The following is a 19,138-nucleotide window of genomic DNA, read 5'->3' on the forward strand; positions in this document are numbered from 1 at the left end:
TGTGTGTGTGTGTTTTTATATGAGTCTGTGTGTGAGTGTGTGTGTGTGAGAAAGATAGGGGTCAGATAAGAATTTAAAAAAGGTGAATCTATAATAAGCGTGATAAAATTGCCTATCTATATGTGCTGCTGTCTTCTGCTATAACAGCACACCTGGATGAACTATAAAAGGATTCACACATAAAAGTAGGTCATCTCCAGTTAAAATTATACACAAAGGCGATAAAATAAAACAAATCCCCTGCTGGAAATCTCCAGGGACAAGAGAGTAAAAAAACATTTTGATATATTATATTCACAGCGTCCCAAATCATGATGTCTTCATCCGTCTTTGTCACACTCCCAGTAAATATTTGCACAGACTTTCACTGCAGAGCTTTATGTGCGTCTTTTGGGAGGAACCAGTGTATCTCAGAGTTGTCATAAGCTGCTCTATATACAGAGCTAAGTGCAGTTTCTTCAACGCCCCATTAGCCCCGTGTAAATTAACACACTAATGAATGTATGAGGGGATGAATGTAACACCGGCCAGACAGGTGTTGTTGGAGCTTTGTGAGTAATGAGTGGTTATTAGAGAACCTATGTAAGAGTGTGTATGTGTGTGTATGATGTAGGGGAAAGAAGATGCTTATTCCCTGGAGGAGAGGAGGAAGAGAAATGAGTCTCAGCTCTGCACCGGCTGTCATCACTGTGCTGACCTTTCAGCAGAGAAACAATGAAATACCTGGCATAAATGAGGATATCGGAGGATGCGTCTGTGTCTCTGAAAGGTTTTATCGGTTTTGATAGCGTGGTATTTGAGTCAGAATGGCAATAGAAACTGTGAAGAATTATTTCACTGGTAACTTTAAGTGTTATGTTGGTATTTCAGCAGCTTTTCCTCCCCCCTCCCTGATTTACTTTCAGACAAGTTATGTTTGTCTTTCTCTGACGGTCAGTAGGTCAGTCTGTAACTTCAATCCAGGATGAAACAAACCATTAAAACTCAATCCTCTAAAGATATTCACGCTCGCAGTTGATGAAACTCCCCAGCTTTGATAAAATTTAGTCCACATCTTTTGTGAATACAGTTCTACTTTAGTTATCACCTTTTTTAGTGACACAACAGTTTGTTCAACCATCTTTTAAGTTGCTTTTGGGGCCTTTAGTTGGAGACATGCAGGAAAGACGCCACAGATTCAAATCACTCGCTTCAGAGCTTGCCTCATGGGACACTTAACCTAGACCACTTGGCTTTACCAACACCCCGTGCTATCTTGACTATCTTAATCTTGACAGACTTAATTAGGGCAGCCATTTTGGCTTGTGTTATGGGGAAAACACAGGTGGTAGAAGTAACACTGAGGTCTATATCAGTGACACTGACATGGCAGAAAGCCAGTAGGTTCAAGTAAATGGAGACTATCCATCATTTACATCAGTATTCACATCTGAGTTGTTTCCTCTCTGTGTGAAGATTCACTGTGAAAAAATCTTTTTAATTTGTTGCTTTGAAACTAGTTTTTAAACTCAATATGTGTGCAACAGTTTCAAATTTTTATTTTATGACAAAACCACATGTATTAAGCTTCTATAAATAGCTGATTTTTTCTGTTGGGACTCTTAAGCCGCGTTTCCACCAAGCAGTCCAGGTCAGTTCAGTACGGTTTGGCTCGGTTTGGTACAGTTAAGCCTGATCCAGTTTGCGTTTCCACAGCAAACTGTGCCCTCTCGTAGTAGGCGGCGTGTAAGCTGGATGCCGAAAGCCACAGCTGTTAAACAATTGCATGACGCCATAGCAGTGCAACACAGTTTACCCCGCTATTAAATCCAGCGAAGAAGAAAAACGTGACACAGTAAACAAAGAGCATAGATTGAAGACATGCAGCATTTCGGCCTTTCTGTGATTGGCATGTAGCTCTTTGATACAAAGTGCAATCAAGCTTTGTTTCAGAGAAGTCAGGAGAAATGCAGCCGCTGTCGGGGTAAGTGACGATTCTTTTAGACCAATCAACAGTCTGCAGTGTGTAGCTCCACCTTTCAAGAGCGGATCGGTCCAGTCTGGCACCCATACGGAAGGGTCCCAAAAAAGTAAGCCGGCTCTTCACGGATTTTGGGGATCTGTCCCAGGATAAGTCAGTGGAAACGCCACAAAATGCGCGCCGTACCGAACCGGTCTGCTTTCAGGTATCGTTTCAGGTATCGTTGAACAATGCTTATTCTCAGATGTAACAAAAAAACCTTACCTTGAAGGTCGGGTCTGCAGGAATTTTTGTTACTTGTTAGCAGGGAGAACAGGTTCACTAGCCCAGCAACCACCTGTAGCATTGCGTTTAAACGTGGGGGAGACTAGAGGTCCGAACACCTGACTTGGTATGTTAGCACAAGCTAATCACTGGTATTTGACACATACCAACTCACGTTGCTCATCGTCACAAGCTGCTCTCCAAGTTCCTCAAAGCGAGTGAAAGTCGAGCTAAGCATCACCCTTGATTAGTAAAAAGCTTGATCTGTTTGGCATTTCATTTCACTATGGTTGTGTTTTTCTTGCTCCATGTTGTGCTCTGATTAGCTCCTTCCACTCGCAGCCATTAAAGTCACTTGCGTACTGGTTGCTCTGTGATTGGCTGATATAACCACGCCTGCTTTCTGCCCAGAAACATCCCTATACAACCAAAACATCAACATACAGGTTGAGGAGGAGGTTGAGGCAGACACAGACACTGACACACATGTATAGAGGTCCAAAGGTGACGACTGAGCAGGATTGTTCCTGTAAAAGGTGACATTCTTGTTTTTAGGAAAACCCTGCAGACCCTACCCTTAACTATGTACATGTGAAACACATTTTTGTGTGGGCTGTGTAGCATTTAACAGTCCTAGAAGCAACTAAATCTCAGCTCTAGTACAAAACAGATACACCTGTGATACCTTTACACCATAGGAAGCCATTAGCTACAGGTTAAACTCTTAAACATTTGTTTTTTTTTTGGTAACACAGCTGCTTTGATTTATATCCTTGTTTCTTTGAAGAAGTTAAGTGCTGCAGGAAGAGCAAACTGTGCTAAAGCTAAGTCCCCTGGATGCCAGTGTAGCTGTGCCCTTTAAAAGATTCAAAGTGCAGCATGAATCCTGTGAAGCCAAGCGGCTCATGGACACCAAAAACTTCATTTAAGCAACAAGAGCACAAGCACTCTGCAGCTCTTCATTAAAAAGTCATGGATGTCTTTCTGAAAAGGTTTCTATAAAAGTAGTCTTAACCCCTGGTGCAAAAAAAACAGTTCGTCTGAGCTTTTTAGAAAATGTTCCCTTTTACTTCTCCCAACATACCTTCATAGATGAAAGTAGAAGAAAGAGACAGCAGATTAATGGTGACGGCAGTGGCGTCTTAGTGGCTCATTTGCTCTCCCCATCTGTGTGAAATGCTGGTGTGGCTCTGACAGAGGCCAGACACTCTATTCCTGTTTTCTCACGGGGATGAAACCCTGACGGATGCAGGATTTGCCAGTAGCTGTTGAAGTTGCTTTACTTCCCCTTCTTTGCTTTTTCATGCTCTCTTTCTAGCTTAATTTTTCATTTTTTTATTCCCTCTTCCAGGTTTTATTCCCCTCTCGGCGGGTCTAAAGAACAGCTGTCACTCTCAGAATTGTAATCCCTTCTCATGCTTCCATGCATTAAATTTTCCTTTCTCTGTCTCATGAACTTTTCAAAAATGACAACAAGCAAAAGCTGTTCTCCTTAGTTTGTGATTTTTGGGGAAATTCTCATGCATTTTGCGAAGTTATTTCATTTGACTGCAGATGAGGTATGGGAGAAAAGGGTTAAGCCAGCTTGTTTGGCTGATTACCTGCCAGTGCTGCTGGATTTTACATAATTCATGACACTATCCAGGTGTCACTCTCTCTCTGTTTCCCCTCTCCATCACCTTCTTCCATTAATTCAGACCCTTTCTGTTTCTTGCATTTACCCTCACCCCGCGTCACACTCTAAAAGATTAATTGTGTCTCTGTGTTTCTGCCGGAACAAAGAGTTTAATGGCATCTGTGTCTGTGAGGCGACTTTCCTGTTTGAGCCAGCACATAGAATATTTATGAAGTTATTTAGAAAGGGCCTGGCGTGGTGAGTAATGGCCCTGCTTGGTGATTCACAGTGTGGCATCTCTAGCTGAGATGGGGGACCGGGGAGCTGGACATGGTAGAATCATGCCTGGACACACGTACGCTCACAGCTGCACACACACGCACACACAAAGGCATGTCCGAGCCGGCTGACTGTCACATGATTCTTCATGTTTGTAGCAGTGAATGAAAGCCATCAGTCTACCAGTCAAGGTCAGATCAGAGGTTCATGTTCAGCACCATAGACAGCTCCATGTGTTGTCGAGGTACACCAGCTCACTACCTCATCTGCAATAACTGGATGAATTTCCTTTTAAAGTGTATTGATTTTTTAAGTTGTTTCTCTCCTCAAGGACAGTATTAAAGCTTTAATCTTCATTTTTGGTTGCTCACTTATGAGTCTCATAAAAAGCTGCTTAGAGTTAAGAGTGAAGCACTTTCAGTCTGCAACACATGCTGTGACTGAGCTTGATTTACACTACTTTTTAAAGCTTTCACCTAGGTTTGAACAACAGACAGACAGTGTTGCCTGACTTTCCAAACCTAATAGGACCACAAATATCATCACTAATAAAGTCACATCATTTAAAACTACAGTAGTAAAGATTTTGGTTGCTGCAAACATACTATCTGACTCTGCGTGTGTGGGGCTAATCACAAAGGCAAATAACAAAAAAAATCATTATCACCGCTTAAGATCAAACAGAAATTTATCCCATGTTGGAGAATAGAAGCAGGCGAAAGAAACTGTAACAATTTTCACTCACAGGGCATTTACATTTACTTTTGTTAAAAATGTTATTACTATTATTTTTCTCATTCACTACAAACCAGCAGTGATAGCTGATGCTATACTTGGCATATTTTTCTTTGATAACTAAATATAATAAATAGATTTATTCTATGTTATTTTTTTATTAATAAATAAACACCAATCATACACATCACGACTTATGTTGTGTTTAAGAATTAAGAGGTCCAGTGAATGCATCACCAGAGGTCCAGTGTCCAGTGCCTGTGTTGTGTGTTTCTTTGCTCAGAGTTGTGAGACGCTCTCATCTGAGAGTTAGACAGAGAGCTAAGTGTTACTCTTAAACACCATGTGATGTCATTTCAAGTTATCTGTGATCAGTAATCATTAATCAGCCATTTATTTTGCCTGAACAACAATGTATTAGTAATTAAAGTGTATGAGTGATGCTCACATTGTGAGCATCACTCATACACTTCTTTTCAAAATGCATTGTGGGATACTTACTTATAGTCTACAACCATGCTCACTTGGATTTTAGACAACACGACAAAAAGGTGTATCCACTAGGGAGTGATTTCAGACACAGAGCATTTGTGTTTATGGCGTTTCCAAACTCGTCAGATATTTCATTCAAACTTGTTAACTGGGCAACTTCTACTGTCACCAAGGTTATAATAGTTTTGGATTTGTCATTGTAGTTTAGTATTAGTTAGTTTTGACATTTTTTTCCCATTACAGTTTAGTTTGAATTAGTTTTACAGCAGGCATTCTAGTTTTTATTTAGTTTTGATTTTTTGCAACACGGCTTAGTTTTAGTTAAGTTTTAGTTTAGTTTCAATTTAGTTTTAGTTTTTTCATACCTTATTAACCAGGCGCAGGATTCAAAAAGGTCAGAGTAAATATTTTGTAATACAGTTTATTTTCAAGTTCAACATAGTGCTCACTGCTCAGTCATTGCTGATACTGAACTGTTGGCTGCTGCCTTAAACACAAGAAAATAATGAAATATAAACATAAATTATAAAAAAATAGTGTTAACATAAATTAAATAAAAATAATAAAATCATAAATTATAAAAAACAACATAATTTGGGCTTTGATAATTAGAAACTTGGACTCTGTAACAATAAAGGCAGACTCACATGAAATTAAACTTTTACAGATGCTCTAATTCATTGCTCCACTACGTTTCGTTGCAGCACAGCCAGTCAGTGCAGTAAACAAGAACGTCCCAGTACGTCGCTATGATGGTGCCGTACCGGCGCTGACAACTGCCTAAAACTGTCGAAAAATTGGTTGGGAAAATGATGATGATTAATTAAAATCCTAAAAGCTATTAATATTGTCAAAAAATATAACTAAGGACATTTTCTCTATTATTTAGATTAGTTTCAGTTAGTTTTGTGAACACAAGATACAGTTTTAGTTTACTTATCATTTTTGTTTTCTTTTCTAGTTTTTATTAGTTTGAGTTAACTGCAATGTATTTTAGATTTTAGTTTTCGTTTTAAGTTTTGTTTTAGTTAACTATTATAACCTTGACTGTCACAAAGTCCTTAAGTTGCTTGCCGTGTTTGGCAGCAAGCAACGTTAGAAAAACGCACACACGCACACACACACACACACACACACACACACACACACACACACACACACACAAAGAGATAAACAGCTCTCCACACATGCCTGTGAAATTCAGTGTAAAATTGAAATGCTGCCATGTGCTTTCAGACTCGCTTGCTGTGTGTCTGTGAGATGACCTTTTAACACACACATACTGCACACACTCACTGTCATGATCATGAAGTTATCATGTCTCAGCATGCAGTCAGGCATCACTGTTGGACAGCAAACAGCAGCCAGAAAAGTCATATTCAAGACTCCAGGGCTGTGGGCTGCATTTAAAAATTATACTTTTTTTTTCGCAATAGCACAATTTTTGGACCAGGGAAATGCAATTAGATAAAGTTGAAAAAAAGATTGAAATAATCTCATTTTTTGTAGTCATTTAAAACCTGACACCTAATCCTTATTCAGACTCATGCAGCTGTAGTCCTGCAGAATACTTCAACATCAAAACAAACACAATGTTCAAGCCAATGCAGGGTCAGTGTTTCTAACTGAATACCCTTTGATGATGGCTGTAATTAGATTAATCATCTTTCTTACCCACTGAGAGACACTTCTTTCACACACACTGACAAGAGATTACACAGCCCAGTAATTAATATGATACTCTAGAAGAGGCTCAGGGTATAACACGCACCAACTCATGGCTCTGAAAAGCTTCCTAAATAAATCTGAGTGTTTTATTTTCAGTTGAATTTAACCTTTTCATCCAGCTGCTTTCTCATAAGAAGGGTCTGTGGAATAAAAGTTTCTTGTAGTCCAGATTAAAAACTACTATGCTAACATTGGTGTTAGCTGCACATTAGTTTAGAAAGTGCTTCCATTAGAAATAACTTGTTAAGTCTGAATGTTTGAGCTGCTAATTCCTCCCTCAGGTCTCTCCCATAAGTCATGAACAAAGTGAGGGGTGGTGAGTGGAGGAAAGGCCACATGGAGAATCCCAAGTACACCTTAAGTCGTGACATGGGGATCTTTTTGGGCAGTCGGTAGCCACTTCACACACTTGTCACTTGGTCTTGAGTTAAAGGGGAAGTGCTCTTCAGCGATTTCCGCCTTGTGGCCTCAGTCAAATGTCATCAGGCAGTTTTCAAATTAATGCATGCAAATAACAACAAGCTTCACAGATTGATGCTTGAGAATCTCCAGTTCTGAGCATCTCTAGGGTCAATCACATATTTTCTTTACCCTGTCTGCTCTCATTAGACCCTTCTGGGCTCAAGTGGTGCGGTGGGTAAAACACAGTCCAGCATGTGACAGTGCCGCGCTCATTTGACTTGCCCTCAAACTCTTAAAAACATCCACCCTGTTATTTGGACCAGAAAATGATATATACTATTCTGTGTGCTCTGAAAAATTAAGGTTGTTTTCCAAAAAAAAGGTCCCAACTGGCATTGCATTTAAAAGCTGGACTTGGATGAAGACATAAAAAACAAGCCTTTCATCAGATGTATGCACACCTAGGCTGTTTGTACATCTCAGTGTCCTTGGTAATAAAACTGGAAGCTGGGAATAGGAAAAATAGTTTTGTTTATATAAACATATAGTTGTTTACTGTAAATTTAGCTTTTACTCAAAATTTGAGATAGGTTTGATAATGTATAAAAAACAGTTTTCAACACAAGACGACAGTTTACATTAACAACATGGAGTCATTAAGAAGCTTGTACTTGGCATTCAGGAGAGGCAAAATGCTTCAATTGAAACTTCATTTAACAGAGATGATTTAACAGAGATTGATTTTGCAGAAAAACATAAAAAAGTAAATTTTTATAAATGTGTATATATAATATATATATAAAATATAATATATATTTTTACACTTTGGCTGAACATGATTTGAAGCAAAGAGGTGCATCGTATAATCTGTACTCATATCTGATGTACTGAATTATGAACTATGTGAGTTGTGTTTTCTTACACTAAACAAAAATAACCTGGGGTGGTTCAGTCTTGATGGAAAAACACAGCTCTGCACCCGCTGCAGTTTACAGGTCTTGTTGTATTAGAGAAAATATGAGTGTTTGGACTCAGATGTGCTACTGCTGCTGCTGCATCTGTCAGGTATGTTTGTTAGTCCACAGCGCTTTATGACTCCTGTGGTTTCATTTTCCCCTCTCCCCATCTGCTGTCCTGCTCTACCTCACTTCCTTTCCATCCTCTAATGCATCTTGACCATTTTTGGGGGACTGGGCTCTGAAATGATTTTGTTACATAATAGGAAACCACAAAGAAGAAACAGCATTGGACTTCTCCCTGTTTTCATCCTCTAAATAGGGAATCTTCTTATATGTCTCTTCCTCACTCGTATTAAATAATGTGGGATGCTAAAATTGTAAACAGACTCAATACTGAGGCTGAATAGTTGTTTATTTTGTTCACAACTGGAGAGAATTCACCATGCAAATCCTTTTTTGTCTCACATTTAACTTTCAGGGTTGTGAGTCTTGTCTTGTATATAAACTAAGATTAAGATGGGACCTCACAAAGCACTTTTTTCCCCATGGGCTAAAGTCCAGTGCTTGATTTGAGCAGAGGCTCCAGCCCTCACTGCGGCTGTATATTGACTGTGACCCTGACATATCCTTCTGTATAATTAGAATAAGGAAAATGGTAAACTCGCAGTGAGGATGTTTCTGTTTTCATTATTTGATCAGTAAGTAATTGTAGCTAGTAGACTCAATAACCTGCAGAAATCATGAGATTGGTGTAACAGGGTTTGATGTTTAGTGACTCGTTTTTGAAACCAGAAACAACAGCATGGAGACATATAACTTTTTAGCAGCACCTTATTCTGCCTTGCTCCACATCACATGTCACTAAGCTAACCAATCAGGGGGTAGCATGGCTAAGCTCAAAGGGGTCTGCAGGATGTTCCCGCAAACTAAAATGTCAACTTTTACAGGAATATTCCTGCTCAATTGTCACTCCTGGGCCTCTGTACATGTGTGTCAGTGTCTGTGTCTGTCTCAACCTCCTTCTTAGCCTGTATGTTGATGTTTTGGTTGTAGAAAAACATTTCTGAGAGGCTGTGTGGTTACTTCAGCCAATCATGGCACGTCCATGGCGCAATTGATCTTGTGTATTTATAATAGTGAGTGGAAGAAGCCTCCTGAGTGGCTACGATAGTGGACGTAGCACGAAGCAAGGAAAACACAACCAAAGTGAAACAAAACGCCAAACAGATTAAGCTTTTCTCTAAACAAGGGTGAAGCTTGGTTTCACTTTCATTCACTTTCGGGCACTTGGAGAGCAGCTCAGGACAAAGAGTGACGGCCATTGGCTTTCTGCTAACTTGGTATGTATCAAATACCTGTGTTTACTTTGTGCTAACATGCCAAGTCAGGTGCACGGCTCTCGAGTCTCTACCACATAGACATGCTTTGCTACAGGTGGTTGCTGGGATGGTGAGTGTGTTCACGTAGTCATGGTCGGAGGCTGTGGGTGTGTGCTGCTGCTGGCACTGATCCAAGGAGGAGGAGCCCAGTTTGAATGTTGTGTTTACTAACAAGTATCAAAAATTGCCTGCAAACTCTACCTTTAAGGGAAGCATGAATAAAACCAGGGGAAGAAAGACTTTCTGCTGCAGAAAATATGTTCACTTATAAACTGACAAATAAAAGCTTTGATAAAGTTAAGCTTGTAGTTAGTTAACAGCATGAATATTATGAGTATATTTTATAACATAACGGTGATGCAGAAACTTCATCATTAAAGCTGACTCCAGTATTGATGCTGTCCTGTTTGCTGGAGCATGAGAAGTCCTCGGTCAGCCTGCTAAGTCATCCACCCAGCCGTGGTTTGCATGTCTGCGTACCTGCTGTCTTTGCATCCTGCTCACACGCAATCTGTGAGTGGACCGGAAAGATGGTGCTGACGGTGCTCTCTGGACACGCACACACACACACACACACACACACACATACACACACACGCTCACTCTCCCCTTGTCACAGTCAGATATGGAGGCATGCTGGTATTGTAATTAGAGTGAGGATGACACTTTTTTTGCTGTATATTCATCATGTGGTGAAGCTGCAAGGTGACTCTGGGGGTCATTTCGTTTAGCTTTGTGTGGACTCACGGACACAAGCACACACAAAAAAATACACACTGGACCCTGACAGATTTCACAATGGCATTCAGCCTTCAGCTTTTTTTCTTTCTCTCTTTTCCTGTCTTTCACACACATACACACACACACACACACACACACACACACACACTTAGTCACCTCTTTCTGAATTCATCAGCATTTTGTCCAGTTTGGTAATTAGCTGTTATTTGACGTCACACGCTGCCCTTGGGTCCTCACGTTGAACGGACTCTGATAAGAGCGTGACAGGCGACAGCTGGCCCACACTGAGTCACGCTTGATAACACACAGACACACACACACTCACACCCATAAACAGAGGCACACACTCACTGCAGGGAGATGACAGTGACCCCTTGACCTCAGCCCAGTCTCACATGTCTCAGGAGATAAACAGACGTAGAGAAACTGGGAGGCAGGAGGAACTCTGTGCAGCTTCTGAGTTACATTTTAGTCCAGTTGATGTTGGGCAGTGTTGTGGAGCACTGCTGTGATGGTGCGTCTAATATAGTCCGCAGCCAATGACATGACAGCCCTTCTGTGTATATCCAAGTTTATGATGTGTTTTTATCATGCAGTTACATTTTAATCTCTTGGCACCAACACAAACAAAACAAACATCGTCCTTCTGAGTTGTAATTTTAAACACAAGCCATCTGATACTAAGTGCCATGGACTTCAAACATCAAAACTTTGCAGATGACAATCAGCCCGGCAAAATTTAAGAAAATAACATTTCAAACAAAGAAAAATCTCAGGAAACAAAATGTCTTTCAATATTTGTTGTTTTTTTCATCTTTTTCAATTGCATTTTTACCATTGTAATTTTTTAACAGTTTATCTCCAACCAAAAAGAAATTTGAAAAGTTTCAACTAGCTTGCAACAGCTAAATGTCTGTTAGTTGAATTAACTGTTAATGCCAACACAGTTGCACTAGAATCAGCTGTTGTAAAGATTTGTGAGAAAGTAAAACATGAGTCAATGAAGAGACACCTTATCTTGTATGCAGCTGGAAACGCAGACTGAACCTGTTGTTTGACATCGGTAAGTCTACACCGTCGTTCCTGACATTTTCTGATCAGCTTCACAGAGCCACGTGTGAGCTTTTCAAATAACCTTGATTATCTGATTTTCTATGAGGAGTTTGGAGCTGATTATGAAAAAGTGCTGCCTTTTAAAAACAGACAACCTGAAAAAGCAAATACAACCATTAAGAACAGTACAGACGGTTTTTATATTGTAATTCTGAAATCCTGTGACTGCTGCAGCAGGGTAGATATCGACCTGATGATTTAAAGCAGGCTGAGGACGCTGCCTTCCTACACTTTAATCTGCAAGTCTTCTCAGTGATAAATTTTAGAAAGCAGATTGTTTTTGTGAGGGAATGCCAAAATCAACACACACATGAAGTTCCTCACAGGAGATTTAAGCCTTTGGAGTGTTGGACCTTTTGTTTTGTTTGGGCAGATGCCCCGATTAGTGTTTGGATTATTGTGCACATCATCTATGTACTTGAATGATAGATAATATCCTGAAAATGAGGGTAAAAATCTTGAAACAAATAACAAAATTGCTAGTTTATCTGAGTTCAGTCAGTAAAGATGAGATAGTTGTAAAAACTTATAGAGAGCGTATCTAACATGTAAACATATTTGAACTTAACACTTAAAACTATAATGAAGTCTAATTGATAAAGCTATGGTCTACGATCTGAAACCCAGTTTGGCTGATGAGGCACATTTGAAAAACGCAGCCTCACTCACCCCCTTCCTCTGTGTTCCAAGATCCCGCCCCCCAGCTCGTATCGCCCCTCTTCGCCTCCTAACAACACGCCCCCTCCGACAGAGCAAGAAGCCGGCTGGCAAAAAATGTCACAAACAAGACAGTCATCCTCCTTGTAACACACAGTGGTAGCTTTTTCAATTGGACCGGCGCGATCGAAACCATTAATTAGCCGGCGAAAGCTGGTCTGGCGTTGCCACTGCCAGCTGATCAGAGCAGAGCCGACTGTGGGTGAGGCTTTACCTTTCTCGGCGTGTCTTCACCATCTCAGTTTACAATGCTAAAGATGTGTGGTTAACTCATGCTAAAATGTATTGACAGAGCTGACCGGTTCCGACCAGCAGTGTTCAGTCATTAGCCAGAATAGGCACAGACTAACCAGAGTTATTAAGCTGACATCTCCCACTGTGGTAAACAAAGTCATTACCTGTTCAACAGAAACTCAGCCGTCTCGTACATTTCTCCAATATTCAGTCTCTGTTGGCACCTGTATCGCTCATAATTCTTCCTTGCTTCAGCCTTTTCCTTGAAACTTTTTCATTTTCTTCCCTTCCCTGTGGAGGGTAACAGCAACAGCTTCCTGGTTTCGGTCTTCTCTGGCTCTATGACGCTTCAGTAGCTGAGCAGCTAGCTGACGTGAGAGGGGTAGTGGGGAAGGACGAGGTGGGACCATGGGCAAGACTGTGCGAAGTGAGGGAGACAGGGGATTGGATGGACTCACGGACCAATGGCATGCATGGTTCGGATTGGTCAACTAGTATGCAGCTTTGCAGCAGATAAACTGAATGGATTTTTTTCGTTCTTTTTGGTCTTTATATTATGTAGATTGGACCATAGGACCATAACAGCAATATAACTGGTATTATTAAGATGTACAAAGCTTCCAAATCGTAGACCATAGCTTTAAGTAAATATTTCAGTATCCTGTGTGAACATCCTGTACATCATGAGTTTAAGGGTAAATATTAAAAATTAAGAAAGCTGACAGCTTGTTGTCCAAAAACACTTCTCATACTTGTACAGACACAATCAGCCAACAGGGAAACATCTTTGGTTCACAGCAGGGGTCGCTCAGATCAACATGAACAAAAACTTTCACTCCACTGCTCTTAAGTATCCTCCATTGTTTAGTTTGCTGATCCATCAGGAAGTTGTGCCCTTATTAAAACACGTTAGCTTTATTGTCTGTCTTTGATTTGACACCAACACACGGCAGCTGTAAAGTTTGTCACTGGTGAAGTGAAACATGTAGTCATCATTTTTGTATGTGTGTTTTAAAATTCTTGTTTAAAACGAATCCATTTTGCTTAATTAATTTTCTCGTGACATATGGTCTCAGAATAACACACCATAGCCATAAAGCATCAAGTTTTCCTGGACCATGTGGGCATATGTTCCAGTATCACCCAAAGTGGTCGTCGCAGTGTCCTGTTACCTGCTTTATGGGGGGCACAGAACCTGAACATCTGGCTGTGCAGATGGATGTAGAGCATACAGGACAAAGAAAACTCATTACCGCCTATTTTCCATCCATCTGAACAGTCTGCAGAGGACCCATATGCTCGGCCAAAAAGAGTCATAAATTGTGACTTCAAATTGAGAGAGTTCATATCTACCCTGCTGTTTCCTGGCGTGACATCAAGCTACAAGCTTGTGTGTGTGCGTGTGTGTGTGTCCCTGGCTGTGTGACTCATGCATCGGAAAGTGTCAGACTCCTCGGGCTCTTAATGTGTCCAGTCGCCCACCCCATCACCATGACCGTGTAAGCTGCCTGTGGGAGAGAAGGCTATTTCTCAGCAGACGATGGAAAGAAATAAGAGTTTACATAACCTGTTTCAGCCTGTTAAACGGTTCAGATCTCTGTGGTTCAGGAGCACTAATACTCTGTTTTATTAAATGTTAGAGACAAGGGTCGTGACATGATGTAGTTTTATGATATTTGTACGTTTTCACATCAAAGGACAGTTTGAAGTCACTGCCGAGAGATCAGAAGATAGATACTTAACTAATTAGAAGGTCACCGGTTGATGCACACTCTGATCCCCTCGTTCAAACTGAAACTTCAAAAGAGCTTCAATCCTTGACTATTTGTTTTTGACATAAAGACACAACAGCTAATAAGAATAAAGGTTTTCATGGCAGCAGGTTCTTAGCAGCCTCCTCCCGGGACAAATGAAAAATAAACGTAATATTTTCTGTGAAGGGAGGGACAACAATCAGTTTAGAAAAAACAAAGCCTATGCAGAAGTGCTGAAAGATGCTGTTCATTGGAAATCCACATGAGGCTCAGACTTTTACAGCGCTAAAAACATATTTACAGCCTGGTTCAAAAATCAGCTTGGGTCTGAAATACAGATTTTGCTATCGGCACACACTGTACGAGGGGCGGGGGGGGTTTCTAACTTGTGGTTTGGAAGATATTAGGATTGTCTGTCGATTGTCCAACAAAATTACATGTACACTTAATCAGATTGTAAAGATGGCGTCATTCATTTGATTGGGGTCAGCCACAGTGAGATCAGTAGCTGGGTTTACATGGAGCCTTATATTCTGCTTCGGATTCTGTCATAAACAGTGAAACAGAAAGTTGTCAGGCTTCGTCTACGCATGCTCTGTCTTGATGTACGTGTGCAATACTAGTTGTTCTCACCACCAACTTAGTGACTTTTCAGACCCTTATAGTGACTTTTATTTATTTATTTATTAATTTATCTTTTTATTAATTTTGTCAAAAAAAAAGCTAATGGCAAATCTAGCAACTTTTCTGGAGTTTGGAGACTGATGTGACAGCACTATTAATTTCTCCTCAACGAGCAGCGGGTGCTGAATACTCGCCTGTTCCAAAACACTCAGGGGCAGAGAAATCCTCTTTCCTTACAGCAGTTTCTCCCAGCTCACGCATTGTGCGCGTCTCTTTTGGGTCACTTGGGCTGGTCCCAAGCCTGAATAAAGGAGGAGGGTTGATATTTTGATTTAGAAATAACAAAATATTACAATGTTATTCCTCTCTCCTACAGCTTCCCTGACAAGTACATGCAAATGGAAATTTAGCCAAAAGTGACTTTCCTTACTGAAGAGATGGCAACACTGGCTGCAGACCTTGATTCACAGCTTTGGGGTAGTGTAGAAGCAACCGTATCTACTGTGCACAATAGAGGACAGACCATCCATCTTTGATAATTACGTGATGTTTTAACAGATCTGCATGTGTCACACGTCTGTAAAACTGCTGTTCTGATCAAATGTCGTGGTACATGTAAACACCAGACTGGAATAGATAACATCACATGTAAACAGTTGACCTGAGATCTTTAATCGTAATGGTTTAAATCAGAACAAAAAAAAGTATTATTCAAAGATAACCTGGCCAAAGCCCTCCCTGATTTTCTTGGACTCAGACCTTCAGTGCAACCTCTCTGTCGCTGGTTCATTATCAGGGCTTCAGTTTTGTTGAAGCACCGCTCTGGTTGAAGGCATAGAAAGAAAACAAGCTACAAAGGCTTGCCTCATCACAGTAACATGACTTTGCACTCACACAGTGCCTTCTCCGTTCAGGCGGATAATTTTAAATGCATTTGTGCAGTGGTGGAGTGATTCAGCTGTGACATTTCAGCTTGCTGGAAAGAAACTGCAAAGCTGAAAAAAGAAAGTTCATTGTTGCCTTTACACCTACTGGAGAATATTCTTCTGCACAAAAGGCACAGGAAAGTATACTCAAACAGCTGGCAGGTCTTAAAAGCACAGGGAAACATGGTGCAGTCTGCAGGAAGGATACGGTATATTTCTACAAACAAAGAGTCAACACCAAGGTTAAAGATCTGACTTTTAACTTAACGTTTGAGCAAAATTTAAACATAATGTAAACACTATATGTGCTTAAGTAGATTGAAAGCTTATTGAAACATTTGTCAGACTACTTTTTGACCCAAAGCTGTAAATTAAACCCATACTCTTCGTTTTTAATCTCAGTCTGCAGAATAGTTGCACCAAGATTTCCCCCTCTTTAACGGTTTTCTTAGCTTGAATGAATTATGTTAGTTTGATGAAATATTCATCAACTCACACCCTGTGGCCAGTTTGGTACATTTAGAATTGGACCATTACAATGCAGAACACTGTTTCTGAACTATTTTGAGCATCTGCACGCTATAATGATTTTCTTCGCCTCATTTCCGTGCTGCTTCAGGTCCTGCCGAGTCCTGCGAGAGGTAATAAAACTTTCTGCGAATCAACACGCCTTGCAAAAAACCTCAGGACGGAGACATTTCTGCAGTGCCACCTGAGACTGCTCACTGTCTGTATCGGCCAAATAAGCCTTGACATGTAATTCCTCTCACCTTGGCACCTCTGGGCTCTGTTGGTGCTACCAATAAACAACCCGTTTACTTCAGAGGTCACTCCAAACTTCAACCTTACCCACAACTTTTAGTAGTTGGCCAAAAGGGGATTCATCTAAGTCAAATTTAGCCTTTCTTTTTGAATTCTGTCTTGTTTTTCTTTCTTCCTTGAGGGCAGTGAACACTCTGTTGACTAAGCAGCCAGTCAGCATCTGTTTTGGCTCACCTCCATTAGCTTCCTGATTGACTACCTGCATCAGTCGCACATCCCTCCTGAATTTCTCCCCCTCGCCCTCTCTCTTAATCTCCCATCCATCGCTCCACATCAAGGCTCAGGTTGCTGTGCCCGTGGCCCGCAGGCATCACTCATTATACCGTGAAGTTTCAGTTGCTGCCTGACCCTTTCCATCCAATTTCATAGCTGCTTGTGGTGGGCCGGTTCCCCCGCTGCTCTGCTCAGAGAGTCTCTAAATGAACCAACCTTTGGCTCAAAGCCCCCACTCATCTCAGCCAGACGACGATGAGAGGGAGACGAATTTAGTTGGAATGAATGTCAAGCCTTGTTATTCTACCTCTTGGTTAATATGGTTTGGGCACTCTGGAGCTCTGGCTTCTCCTCTGTGCGCTCATTCTTATTTCAAACACACTCTCAGTCAAAAAGTGGGAATTGAAATGCCTCAGTGCACAGCTAATAAAGAAAATAAACCACCTCTGGCTTTGGAAAATGAAAAATCTTAACTTAATCCAGTTGGAACAGAGTTTGCTGGTCACAATTTGTCTCTGGGGGATGCTATGTGTTTGAAGTTGATGAGGAGCTAAATTTTCAATAACAGTCTTGCTTCATTGAGGGGAACTGTATCTCATTCTCAGTGGTTGTTCCTATGCAATAACCTGTAAACACATTAGCTTCCTGCCAAGTCTATTATACTGGATAAAAAGATTCCTCTGAGGCCAGTTAGATTACCTCATATGAGCAGGCCGTCACATCTCTTTTGACTCTGTATCTTCTTAAGAAAAGAGTTTCTATGAATATTAATCAAGCATGATAAGTGTAAAATTTATAATATAGAGCTAAAGTGTATGATCCAATAGGTACAATAAGCGATGTTGGGTTGAAGTGTGTGCATATGAGTGTGTGCCAGTTGCCTGCATTGTGCATCAGCCAGGTGTTCAGGTCTGGGCTTGGGGCCACATTCCTTCAGGACCAGTTACATATTTATGAGTCGTAGGCCACCATATGGCATGAGTCACTCACTGGAAGAGAGAAAAAGGGAGTGAGTGGACCTTTGATGACCAACAAGCTGGTCTTTCATCAAATATTTGGTGTGTGAGAGGAAGCAGTAGATGTAAGTCGGCATCAAACACACTGGAATCAGAGCAAACTGAAGAAGGTGCAGCTAAAAGAATCTACAAACTAATCCAGACCACCGCCACTCAGACACAATGTTTTTAAAAGCTGTAGATTTACATTTTGATCTATAACTTATTTGGTTTTGTTGCCAAGAGTTGCAATTGAAAAATGATTTCTTTTTCATGTGGACATGAAGTTAGCCTGAGGTCAGTTAGCTCAGCTGTACTGGAAGTGGACAGATTAGCTAGCTTGGCTCTGGTTTTATCAATTATTCTGTTTTTTAAACCTCAAATTTTAGTTTGTTAAAATTTGAGAGAGTTTTTGACTTTAACTGACTTTAGCTTTTGTTATCGTTTTAAATCATTTTTATCACCAGGCTAGTGTCGGTACAGGAAGCCTGTTAACCTGTGAGTTCACAGTAAGCAAAGCTAGCTAGCTAACAGGCTGCTGGTTGGAGTTTCTGAGAGAGAACAGATCAAAGAGCATCAACCAACACATCATATCACAGGTCTTAGAATTAAAGAGTAAGATAGACACAGTGTTTGTGTTTGGTTAATTTCTCTGTCCTGCTTCATTTTTTCTACATAACTCTGGATTTTGTGTTTGTCGTACTGCTGTTGCCCGTTGTTGTGCCCATCTGCCAGGTGCTGGTGTCTGTTCTTCTCAGTAACTTTTTCTCACTTATATGGACGTGTTAATTGTGTAATTTTCTTCCATAACGAGTTATTTTCTGTCCTCATTATGGAAGTATTTGCTTTGCTAGTTTTGGGTATATGCTCCCCCACCTTTGATATATGGAAGTGCTTTTAGGACAAAAGTCAAATGAAATGCAAACGTGAAAATTGAAATATGATACAGGAAATACATTTTCATTTCAAGAAAATTGCATGAAAATGCACTAAAGAACTTACATTTTCATGAGAAACTTTAACAAGCACAAAGTATGACATAATACAAATGAAAAAGAAAGATCATGTGATCAAATGTTTGCATTTTTGTTTTAATTTTGTCCTAAAAATGCTTCCATATTGATAACGGTTGACAGCAAACAAAATATGTGAAAAAAATATAGGATGACAAATTGATGATAGTAAC

General features: G+C 40.5%; 1 protein-coding gene across 5 annotated transcripts in view; it reads left to right on the forward strand.

Moving 5' to 3' along the window:
- elmo1 (engulfment and cell motility 1 (ced-12 homolog, C. elegans)) overlaps positions 1-19,138 on the forward strand; it is a 133,173-nt gene that overhangs the window by 76,868 nt on the left and 37,167 nt on the right. The gene's annotated exons all lie outside the window — the stretch shown is intronic.

This window comes from Halichoeres trimaculatus, unplaced genomic scaffold, assembly GCF_033239565.1.
Source record: "Halichoeres trimaculatus isolate MK-OKI-2021-1 unplaced genomic scaffold, fHalTri1.1 fHalTri1_scaffold_14, whole genome shotgun sequence".
NCBI classification, from domain to species: Eukaryota; Metazoa; Chordata; class Actinopteri; order Labriformes; family Labridae; genus Halichoeres; species Halichoeres trimaculatus.